The sequence below is a fragment of the Silurus aristotelis genome (assembly GCF_946808225.1).
Source record: "Silurus aristotelis genome assembly, chromosome: 23".
Lineage (NCBI taxonomy): Eukaryota > Metazoa > Chordata > Actinopteri > Siluriformes > Siluridae > Silurus > Silurus aristotelis.
Window position 1 is genome coordinate 5,297,282 of NC_139596.1, and position 13,007 is coordinate 5,310,288.

The 13,007-nt window shown below is 40.2% G+C and overlaps 1 long non-coding RNA gene across 1 annotated transcript in view; it reads left to right on the forward strand.

Annotated features, from left to right (window-relative positions):
• Positions 1 to 13,007, forward strand: part of LOC310718318 — a 198,226-nt gene that overhangs the window by 15,361 nt on the left and 169,858 nt on the right. The window lies entirely within an intron of this gene.

A 13,007-nucleotide genomic window follows, 5' to 3' on the forward strand; every position in this document is an offset into this window, starting at 1 on the left:
CTTTAACTTGCACACATCTATAACTTACTTTCTGATCTTCTGCACAGGTGGTGATGGACCATTTCATCCTCTGTTTAAAACACACAAAATTTTGTGCTTATTATAAACCAATGTTCCGGGTACATTAGGCTAAGATTGATGCAAGTGCAGTTATTATTTATTGAAAGACAAATCCAAATTGTTGCTGTAGGCAAAGTCAAAGACAAAGAACTGGTGATGGTCAGGTGATCAGCATCATCAACTAGAAACATCCAAAATATTAAACAAAACAGTAAACACTTAGGGTCACAATAACATTAACGGAATCGAAGTGTTATTAAGTTCTAATGCATGCAACTTTGCAATGTTGGAAGTGTCCTAATTCTTTAAAATTTTGTAGTCTAGTGGTTAGGATGCGGCGCTCTCACCGTTGCAGCCCGGGTTCGAGCCCCGGTCAGGGAACCAACTCCAGCCACTCTTAGTGCCGGTCCCAAGCCTGGATAAATGGGGAGGGTTGCGTTAGGAAGGGCATCCAGCGTAAAAACATGTGCCAAATCAAACATGCTGTCAGCCAGTGGCGCGTGCACTTCCGGCGCTTCCACTTCCGGGGTAGCGCGAACCTCGCAATCGTCCTGGCTGCCATCTTGCCATCACATAAATAGACACGGTTTTCTCACGCTCGCTGCCAGATTGTCTCGTTGGCTTAGGACCTTTGTGTTGAAAGTGGGCTGAAAACGTGTGCACAATGTTTACAAATGAGACCCCAGAGCGGTCCAGAGTGTGGTGGTTGGTGCATCAGTAATAATGATCCGTGGGGAAACACAGTGCTCTGTGTGTAGTTAAATGAACTAAACTAATCATTGAGGCATATAGTTTGCCTCAAAGCTTTTTTTTTATTTGAATTATTTGAGTTACTCGAGGAATTGTTTTAGTCCTACAGTTAATTTATGTGGGGTTTAAAATAATCTTATTACTGATGGCATTTAATTCAAGGGGTGAAGCCCGGCAACCCCATTTATACCAACTACTCCTACATTATATGTACAAAAGTATTGGGACTTTAATAACTTTTAGTAATTGGTATTTTTCCTCAAACACAAATTCAGATGTCTTTAGATCTGGTAAAATTACTTTTTCTGTTCACTTTAACTAGGAGATCCTAACCTGTTTTTTTTTTTTAAACATCCCTGTCCCTCGGTTTTGTTTTTCCCGTATTTTGCTTTCGGTTTCGGATCTTCCGGTTTTCTTTTTTTTTCCTTTTTTTTCTTTTATTTGGTATTGATCTGTTGCCGGGAACTACTCCTCCCCGAGGCCACCTCTTCCACCTGACTGGTCCTGAAAGAGAAGCTATGGCGGACTACATCCGGAAGTCCCTCGCTTCTGGGATCATCCGCCCTTCCTCCTCCCCGGCGGGGGCAGGTTTCCTTTTTGTGGAAAAGAACGACAAGAGCCTCCGCCCCTGCATCGACTACCGGGGACTTAACTCAATCACTATCAAGAATCGGTACCCCTTGCCTTTAATGTCCTCATCTTTTGAGCTCCTCCAGGGAGCCACCATCTTTACCAAGCTTGACCTCCGCAACGCCTACCACCTGGTACGCATCCGTGAGGGGGATGAATGGAAGACAGCCTTTAACACCCCAGCAGGCCATTATGAGTACCTGGTCATGCCGTTTGGCCTCACTAAAGACCCTGCTGTTTTCCAGGCCCTGGTCAACGACGTTCTTCGGGACATGCTCCATCAGTTTGTGTTTGTCTACCTGGACAACATTCTGATCTACTCCCGCTCCCTGGAGGAACACCGCTGCCATGTACGCACTGTGCTCACCCGTCTCCTTCAGAGCCAGTTGTATGTGAAGGGTGAGAAATGTGAATTCCATGTGTCCAGCACATATTTTCTGGGCTTTCATCTTGTCGGCAGGGAATGTTCAGATGGATCCGCTCCGTAGAGGGGTGGCCCGAACCAGAGAATCGCAAGCAACTGCAAAGATTCCTTGGTTTTGCAAATTTTTACCGCAAGTTCATCCGCGGTTTTAGCACCATCGCGGCACCACTACACTGACTCACCTTTACTCGTCAGCCATTCACTTGGAATTCCGAGGCGGAACAGGCCTTTCTGGAGCTCAAGACCCGGTTCACTTCTGCACCTGTTCTTACCCTGCCTGATCCATCGCGGCAATTTGTTGTGGAGGTTGATGCCTTTGACAAGGGTGTGGGGGCCATTCTGTCTCAGAGAGGTGCCACCGACAACCGCCTCCATCCGTGTGCCTTCTTCCCGCGGAACAGAACTACTCCATCGGGGATCGCAAGCTGCTGGCCGTCAAGCTGGCGCTTGAGGAATGGCGTAATTGGTTGGAGGGTGCCGAACACCCATTCATTGTGTGGACGGACCATCGCAACCTGGAGTATCTGCGGGCAGCCAAGCGCCTCAACCCCCGGCAAGCCAGTTGGGGGCTGTTTTTTGGGCGTTTTTGCCTTACCCTCTCCTACCGTCCGGGCTCCAAGAACTGCAAACCGGATGCCCTGTCCCGACTGGGTTCCTGCGGCGAGGAGGAAGGCGAAGAACCATGTCAAATCCTACCTCCATCCGTTTCCGTCAGGGTCCTTTGCTTGGACATTGAAAGCAGGGTGCACAGGGCCACTTCGGGACAACCCACCCCGGACGGCTGTCCGGAGGGCAGGCTTTACGTTTTGGACCAGCTCTGTTCACAGGTACTCCAGTGGTGCCACTGCTCTCGACTCTTCTGCCACCCGGGAACCCCTCGCACCTTGGCCCTTCTGCGGCAAATTTTTTGGTGGCCCACTATTAGGGAAGACGTTCGTCAGTTTTTGGCCGCCTGTCCTGTTTACGCCCAGCACAAGAGCTCCAGAAACCCCCCGGCGGGTCTCCTCCGCCCGTTTCCCGTTCCGCATCGCCCGTGGTCCCATATAGCCCTTGACTTTGTTACCGGTCTACCACCCTTAGCTGGCCATACCGCCATTCTTTCTGTGATAGATCGGTTTTCTAAGATGGCTCATTTCATACCTCTTCCTAAACTGCCCTCGGCCAAAGAAACCGCCCAGCTTCTGCTGCAGCACGTGTTCCGGCTCCATGGTCTCCCTAGTAATATCGTCTCAGATCGGGGTCCACAGTTTACTGCCAATTTTTGGAAGGAATTCTGCCACCTCCTGGGTATCTCGGTCAGCTTGTCCTCCGGGTTTCACCCGCAGACCAATGGGCAAGCTGAAAGGTTAAACCAGGACCTGGAGACAGCCCTTCGCATCCTTTGCGCTGACGACAATGCTTCCTGGGCTTCGCAATTGATATGGGCTGAATATGCCCGTAATACTCTGCCGTCCTCAGCCACTGGTCTCTCCCCTTTCCAAGCCACTTATAGCTATCACCTGCCTATTTTTTCATCTCAGGAAGTTGAGACCCCAGTATCCTCAGCCGGTGCTTTGGTCAGGCGCTGCCGCTGTGCCTGGAAGAATACCTGGGTGGCTCTCCTCAGGTCTTCCCGCTGCTATGCCCGCTGGGCCAACCGCAGACGCCGACCAGCGCCCATTTACTGCCCCGGCCAGAGGGTTTGGCTCTCTACCAAGGACCTGCCGCTAAGGGTCGCATGCAGGAAACTGGCCCCTTATTTTATTGGACCCTTTCCTATATCCAAGGTCCTCAATCCTGCCGCCGTCCGCCTCCACCTTCCCAGAGTCTTCCGTGTCCATCCCACCTTTCATGTTTCACGCCTCAAACCTATCCAGGCTTGCTCCCTGGTTCCCTCCACCAGGCCCCCTCCGCCCCATCGTCCCGGCCCCCATCTTGCCATCACATAAATAGACACGGTTTTCTCACGCTCGCTGCAAGATTGTCTCGTTGGCTTCCGTGTTTTTTTTTTTAAAACATCCCTGTCCTTCAGTTTTGTTTTTTCCGTATTTTGCTTTCGGTTTCGGATCTTCCGGTTTTCTTTTCGTTTTTGTTTTCCTCGGTATCGCACCGTGCCGCCCGTCGCGGCTTTGCTTTGTTTTCATTTTATTTTATTCACAAAACCCCGCTCTCCCTTTCTCTCGCAGTTTTGCTCGCGTGTGGTCGTGGTCGTGTGGGTTTTTTTTGTACACTCTGTTTATGTGTGTTTTTCTGTGGATTATTTCACCTGGAGGACTGTAAATTTTTGGACCCTGTTTTTGTGGATTATTTCTTCCTGAGAGCTGTGAGGTTTATTGGACACTTTGTTTGTGTTTTTGTGGATTACTTTACCCAGGGGACCATACGTTTTCAAACACTTTGCTCTTGTGTTTTTTTTTTGTGTGGATTACCTTACACTAAGGACCATAAGTTTTTGGACACTTTGTTTTTTGTGGTTCCTTGATTATTTTGTATTAAAGACTTCATTCATTACATTACATTACTGACACATGCGGAGGATCCGCTGTGGCGACCCCTAATAGGAGAAGCCGAAAGAAAGTTTTGTACATTCTGCAACTGAGTTTGCAATGGAGTTGGCCTGACATGAAGGATATGTGAGGTGATAGATCTGAAATTTTTTATATTTACATCTAGATATGTAAAACAACATATAACCCTAATTGCAAAAAATTTGGAATGATGTGTTAAATGTCAATAAAAAACAGAATGTAATGATTTGCACATCTCATAAACCCATATTTTAATAAAACAAAAAAAAACAGTGAATACACTGTTATAAAATGTTATAAACAGAGAAAATATATACCATTAATACAGTTTAATATTATCTAATTTTGGTTACAGACATGTTGAGGCTTTATTTCTCATGTTATTTCTCATATGTTGTTTATTTCTGGACTTTTGATTCTTGTTGCTTATGAGTAATTTGTATCTTGTGGAATAGTGTCTTTATTTCTGCTTTCATAGACTTTTTTTGAAAACATATAATTGTAACAACTTTACTCCTAATTTTTGATGATTGTTGATGATGTCATTATTGTGGATAAATGCTTCTTTTCCTTCAGCCTAACTTTTGGCCATTTGGTTGTTAGTAAAGCACACACAGAAAAATCAAGGTACAGGAATGTACCTAAAAGAGTACAAATGCTTTGTCCCTCAGCAATATACAGCTGTCTTTGTTTGAACCTGCTGGGTTCAAACAAAATGTGTTATATTCTAAGATGCTATAGTCTGTTAAACAAGTTGACTAGATATACACTACCAGACAAAAGTGTGGATACACCTTTCTCCTTCAGTGTTTTTTTCTTTATTTTTATTACTTTCAACATTGTACATTAATACTGATATATAAGGTCAAAACATTTAAACTACATAAGGTCAAAACATTTAAGGTCATAAGGTCAAAACATTTAAACTACAAAAGGACACATATGTAATTATGTAGTAAATAGAAAGCAATAAAAAAAAAACAATTGTTTATATTTTATATGTACAAAGTAGCTACATTTTACTTGATGACAGCTTGGGCAAACTCATGGCATTGCTCATCAGATTCAAAAGGTAGTCACCTGGAATTGCTTCCATTTTACAGGTGTGAGTTGTCAACATTAAATTTTTGACATTTCTGGCCTTCTAAAGTTCTTTAGAACATCATTACCATAATGTGAAGAGGAAAGCATGAGTACAGAGCCAATATCTCTGTTAGTACAACTGTCACACTCGGATCAAGAGCTGGAAACCAGAATAAAGTCCATAGGCTTTATTTGCCTTAGTACATGAGACAGGAGCTTCAGCAGAATCACAAACCAGAAAATGGGTAGAATCCATAGCATAGGAAGTCCAGGAATGATCTTTAGTGCAAACTGTAGATCAGACGGTGAGAGAGTGGGAAAGGGGGCCTTATAAAGGGAAGTGTAGATTGGAGACACATGTAGGTGATTAGTAGGAAGGCGAGGCTGAGTGAGTGTGCTGAGTGCAGGAGGGAGTTTCCCTGACAACGACTACTGTACAAATACATATTATGACCTGTAACACTTTGTTTAACCATTTTCTGTGATAAACCCAATTTTAACAAGGGGTGCCGGAAAATATCTGTTAAAAAACAGAGAAAACTGTCAGAAAGAAAGAAAAACTTAATTCCATAATTACTTGTTATTACTGTTATTCTACATTAAATATTTTTATAAAACCATAAAAAAAGTTTAACATATATATATATATATATATATATATATATATATATATATATATATATATATATATATATATATATATATATAAATCCTCAGAATAGTTATACATCTTGAAACAGAATAATTATCTTAAAACAATTATTTTAATAAAGCTTTAGCACATATAATTACTGTTATTAAAAACACTTTCATCTAAGTGTAGATATAAACAATAACATTGTTTATATACATAAACTAACTGTAAAAGTAAAAAGAAATTATATGTAGTTTAAACTGCAAAAGGATTTGATTTAATAAAAATAAAAAATAAAAACTTTAGTTATTATTATTATTATTATTATTATTATTATTATTATTATTATTATTTAATATTTGCAAATAAGAGATTTGGTCAGCATTTAAGCAACATAATTTTTAAATATAATACTGTTGTTTTTGTCACTTGCAGATTTTGTTTTTTAACTAACCAATTTTTTCATAAACAGTTTTTACTGTAAAAAATACAGGTTTTTAGAGCCATTTCTACACAATATGCATTACAAAATATATTAAACACATGTAAATTAAACATTAAAACACCCCCAGGATATTGCTCATCCATTCATACACCACTCATTTACTCACCCAAGAAATAATAACAGCAGAATGAATCACTTAAACATGTATTTTATTTAAACATATTGGAACACACTTGAACTGTGTATGTAAGAGAAGCAATGCAATGCAATAAGCTTTCTATTCTACTCTTTCCATTCGAAGTTTGCACTGTTTCTAATAAAAGAAAGAACTATGGGATTAATAGACTGCTGTTAGATTATTTCTTCTCCTAATTGGTCCCTCAATCTGGAATTATCTTGAAAAGGCACTCGTGAAGGCAGAAGGCACCTCACTATATAGCACCTGTGAAAAGGCATCTCACTATACAGGACCTGTGAAAAGGCACCTGTGAAGGCAAAAATACATCTTACTATAAAGCTACAAGCAATTTTCATAATCAGCAATTCTGTGGATGAGACATAATTTGTATTTATTTCTTTACTGAAAAAGTTGTCTGAAAAGTATTTTTTAATCCAGGCACTGGGTTCAGCCTTTTGGTTAATTCTGTAATTTTTATAGTGTTTGGTGTTTCTGCATTACCCACTGCTGGGTTAGGGTTAGGGTTAGAGTTAGAGTTAGGGTTAGGGTTAGTGTAACTGACAATAGAAATTATACGGTTTGAATTGGTTTATAGTTTAAACACGATTTTTCTTTTTCAATTTATTTTCTGAACTGTGCTAAAGAATCTTCCTGATGTGAAGGTTTGTATTCACGGTATTCACTTGCATAAAGTAATTATTATACAGTAGGGCTGGCATCTCTAGTTTCACACTTTATTAAAATTACCTTTGCTACACTACATTTTTCACATCTGCTGTAGGGTCACTTTACTTACTTATATAAAGCTTTAATTCGTGCAGTCAACCTAAGGTCTGGAGCATTTCCAACACCAGGTTTTTGAACTTGAATTTGGCAGCAAGTCAGCAAGATCACTGTCTACATCATCCATTATTCATCTAAATGAGCTCAAAAACAAATGTAATGTATTCTTCAAGTCTAACCTTTAGAGCAGCAATTAGCTTTGAACCCTTTTAGCTTGAAATATATGTTAGTAGTGTCTACATTTTTATAGTGTATAATGTCGTACAGTTAACCAAAACGTAATTTTTTACCTCTTTGCCATCCTCAAACGTAATTTCATACAGTCTCAACTCTTGTAAATGCGATTAACTATAAGGTGTTCAAAGGAAGTAAACCTTTGTATCCGTTATTAGCATGAGTTTGATTTGTGCAAACACTGTTGGCATGCAAGGATTTATGCAAAGACAAAAGTTATTTTTGTAAAGAGTGCCTTTCCACAGTATCTCAGTAGAAGCTACAAGAGCTCACTAATTGGGCAAGCATGCTTCTACTGCCCTACATCCTGCATCACTATACAAAACTGCATGGAAAGGGGTGGATTGCTTCACTTGCATAGTAGGAGCAAAGACAGAACTGGAGTATAGATATGGTTGGAGAAGTTGGTGACAAGTGTCTGGCAGACATTTTTGAAGTTTTTTGTTCTTCTTACACATCTTTTAAAATAGGAATATTTGCTTTCAAATCTCATTGTCCACAATGTTATTAATGGGCCATACTTTAACAGCAAACATCTCCTTTCTTGTCTCTAAATACTCCAAAATGAAAACACTGTGAAAAGAAATTGAGAGTGAAATATTTTAGGGGCACATATTAGTTCCACATGTTCTTTAAGCTGGACTGTTAGCTGCCATATCAGATCATCTGTGTCTGTTTTCTTTTCTAATTTTATAATTGTAAGAAGCCTCATGAGAGACCAGTTTTCTGCTGCCTTGCCACCTATTTTATCTCCTTCTTCTGTAACATCTGAGGAGTAAATGTGGCATCAGATCCACGATAGCTAAACTGCCTGATTCTTGGGTTTAGCTGACTGTAGCAAAAAAAAAAAAAAGGTATTTTACAAAGTACATAATATATTAGTTACATACTCAGTTGAGCCTGTAGGGCAGGATGCATGCAAGCTACTGTCATTTAAACTTTTTAGAACATCCGTGATTTCCAATTAACTTAATTGGGTATTTGCTTGCAGGGAACCTTTAGGTAGATTTACTGTGTACTTGTTACACACATTATTAAGACTGTCTACTTGTTCCACACTCATCTGAATAGTGGAGGAAGGTACAAGGTATTTGGCCTATAATTTCATGTAAAGCATAGATAAAATCCTCATATATATAGCCCTTTCATATCAGATCGGTCCAAGCGATCCTCAGGCTCATCAATTATTGATGTAACAATACTTTAATTACCTCAAGTAATTCAATTTCAAAAATTCACCAAGACAAATTAATTTGTCATAATGCTTTGTTTAGTCCATTTAAGTAAACACTTTTCCAAAGACCATTATTACTGACACACCACCCGCTAAACTCTGGAGCTCTCTGGACAGGTAAAACACGCTGCAGAAATAAAGAAACGGGGAGAAAACAGCGAGGGTTAGGGTTAGAGTTAGGAGAAGATTCAGGCCAACATCATATGAGAAACATCAATTGAATGGATGGGCACAGAATTAACAAAATGCACAGCGAAAGCATTTTTATGATCCAGAAAGGTGATTAGTAAAAGAGAACCTCAATGAAAAGGCTTTGCCACAGCTTTTAAATGGGCATTTGACCTTTTATTTCTTTGACTAGTGAGGAGAGTGTGTTGAGAAGATGAAGGGAGTATTTTGAGCAGCTGGTGAATGAGGAAAATCAAAAAGAGAGAATGTTGGATGATGTGGAGTTAGTGAAGCAAGATGTGGATAGGATTGGTAAGAAGGAAGTGAGAGCAGCGATTAAGAGGATGAAGAGTGGAGATGCGTGAAGATGTTTAGGACAGATGGCAGTGGAGTTTTTAACCAGATTGTTTAACAAGATTCTGGAAAGTGAGAGGATGCCTGAGGAATGGAGACGGAGTGTGCTGGTACCAATCTTTAAGCATAAGGGAGATGTGCAGACCTGCAGTAACTACAGAGGAATAAAGTTGATCAGTCACACCATAAAGTTATTGGAAAGAGTAGTGGAAGCCAGGCGAGGTTTTTAGGTGAGAGAAGAGGTGACCATCTGTGAGCAACAGTATGGTTTCATGCCGAGGAAGAGCACCACAGATGCCTTATTTGCTTTTAGAATGTTGATGAAGAAGTATAGAGAAGGACAGATTGCACTGTGTATTTGTGGATTTAGAGAAAGCGTACGACAGGGTGCCAAAAGAGGAGTTGTGGTATTGTATGAGGAAGTCAGTTGTGTCAGAGAAGTATGTGAGGGTGGTGCAGGACATGTATGAGGACAGTGTGACAGCAGTAAAGTGTGCAGTAGGAAAGACAGACTGGTTCAGGGTGAAGGTTGGACTGCATCAAAGATCGGCCCTGAGCCCTTTCCTGTTTGCAGTGGTGATGAACAAGTTGACGGACGAGGTCAGACAGGAGTCTCCCTGGACTATGATGTTTGCAGATGATATTGTGATTTGTGGTGAGAGTAGTGAGCAGGTTGAGAAGAGCCTGGAAAGGTGGAGGTACACGCTGGAAAGAAGGGGAATGAAAGTCAGTAGGACTAAGACAGAGTACATGTGCATAAATGAGAGAGAGGGGCAGTGGAGTGGTGCGGTTACAGGGAGAAGAGGTGGAGAAGGTGGAGGAGTTCAGGTACCTGGGGTCAACAGTGCAAAGGAGAGTGTGTTTGAGAAGTGAAGAAAAGAGTGCAGGCAGGGTGGAGTGGGTAGAGAAGAGTGACAGGAGTGATTTGTGATAGTAGGGTATCTGCAAGAATGAAAGGGAAAGTTTATAGGACTGTGGTGAGACCTGCGATGTTGTATGGATTAGAGACAGTGGCATTGAGTAGAAGACTGGAGGTAGCAGAGCTGAAGATGTTAAGGTTTTCGTTGGGAGTGACGAGGATGGACAAGATTAGAAATGAGCTTATTAGAGGGACAGCCCATGTAGGATGTTTTGGGGACAAGGTGAGGGAGGCGAGATTGAGATGGTTTGGACATGTGCAGAGGAGGGACATGAGTTATATTGGTAGACCAAGGAGGAGGTTCATGGATGTGGTGAGGGAAGACATGCAGGTAGTTGGTGTGAAAGAGGCAGCTGTAGAGGACAGGGTGGTATGGAGACAGATGATCTGCTGTGGCGACCCCTAATGGGAGAAGCTGAAAGAAAAAAAAGAAGAAGACCTTTTCTTTTTTTGAAAAATGCAATTTCAAATGATCTAAAAGATCTTTAAGATCACTGTTCTGTTTCTGACAATGTGGATTTTGACATTTCAGTGCACTTTGTACTGCTTCACATTGCAGCGCAAATAAACGTCTATAGTAGCGCAAAATATGACTTTTAAAGGAATTGTACTTTGTGAATCGTGACTATACAACAGGCATATTCACTATGTGCTTCATTTTTGTGTAATTGTTGGTGTTTTACATCTCCTTTCACTGTTTTTAAAGCAATGTTACATATAGAATATGTGAAAGTTTTTAGAACACTTGCCATTTTTCAGACTCACTTCAGTGTAATTTCTGAGTTTGAAGAAGACTTACTGCTCCAAGCAGGAGATCCAGGTAGCTAATGTTCCAATTCCATTAAAAAACCGAGGGGAAAAAAAAGAGACAGTTTGCACGTGCTTGGGTAACACTTAACATTGCATGCATTATTTTCATGGGCCACAAACTAAAATAAGAACGTCACAAATTACTGATTAATAAGGAATCTATAAATCTAATAGCTGTGATCTTGGTGTATAATTCTCTGGTTATATGCTGTATAGTTAAGTTTTTTTTAAATGAAATGCATTTTTTTGTGAAATAAAAAGCATGTACTGTAAATACTAGTTCAACATTAAAAGAACTGGGAGTTATTTTAAACAGCAACTTTTCTTTTGAAAATCATATCAACTATATTACAAAAACAGCATTCTTCCATCTTAGAAATATTGCTAACCTAAGAAACATGGCGTCGATATCTGATGCCAAGAAGCATGTATCTATCCAGTCTTCTAACACGCTACAATCTGTCACGCTCCTTAAGATCTCGAAACTCTGGCCTTCTAGTAGTTCCTAGAATAACAAAGTCTACTAATGGTGGTAGATCATTCTCACATTTAGCTCCTAAACTTTGAATAGTCTTTCTGACAGTGTTCATGGATTAGTCACACTCTCCCAGTTTAAGTACATATCTTTTTAGCGAGTCCTACACATAACACACATCACATATCATAACCTTGTGCTCCAGTACATCTGATCACATGCACATTATCAACTTGTGCTTGTTAAAATTATGAACAGCAGAAATGCTAATTTCTAATTGCTTCTCTTTCTCTACCCATCCCGAGGCATCCTGAGGTTGCGCCAGCTCCAGTCACGTCCCATCTCTTTAAGATTATGGACCTTTAAAGAAGTAGATGCCTGCAAACATCCCGAACCATCTAGAGATGTACCTGCACCATTTGGATTTCACTTCATGTGGAGTTTGGACATTGGACCTCTTTGAGTGTTTAATGTAAGAATTTAAGTTAATAGGCAATTCGTTACATAAGTATGTTAAGAGGGCTCATAGATTTAGGAAAATATTTTTGGTGTAGTATTAATAGTCTCTGTCTACAGTGATTGGTTGCAAAACCCTGTTTTCAGATTTGCCAGTTGTTATTAACATGGGAAAAGGTACATGCTTTTAGAGCCAGGTTATGCTAGTGTTATTTTTTTTGGTGCAGATTTTGGCATTTTATCTAAACTCTCTAACTTTGAATCCTTGTTTCTTTTCAGTCATTTCAGACTTTTTTCTTTATTATCTCAAATTCTTGTTCGTGGTTGATAGGAGTAGAACCTTCTCCTGTACCTCATCTGTCTCAAGGTTTGATATGATGTGCATGTTGAGATGGCTTCCGGCTCCCAACATTTGTAAAGAGTAATTAAGTTTGAATCAAAACACTCCGGCCATTTTATTCTGACTTTATGATGTAAAGAAGAAATGTGTAAAACTTCAGAATGCCAACAACCACTGCAAGTCATTATGAAACAAAGCCAAACAATGAAGCAAACTGCGTTTTGGAGAAGCCTGATTGTAATAACGATCTCAGGAGTAGAAAAGGAAGGGCATATATGGGAAAAAATCTCATGACTACATGGCATGTCATTAGAATGTCTTATTCTTGTTAAATGTCTATATATATATGTTATTTCAAAGAACTGTTCAATGAATTGACAAAAGGCCATTTTATGACACTGTTAAACCTCAGAAACAGAATCACTTTTATTGCCAGTTATCATGGGTTGCAAGTACAAGGAATCTGTCATGGTGTGCAGGTGATATAAAAATATTTAAAAAACCTAATAAAAACATTACAAAT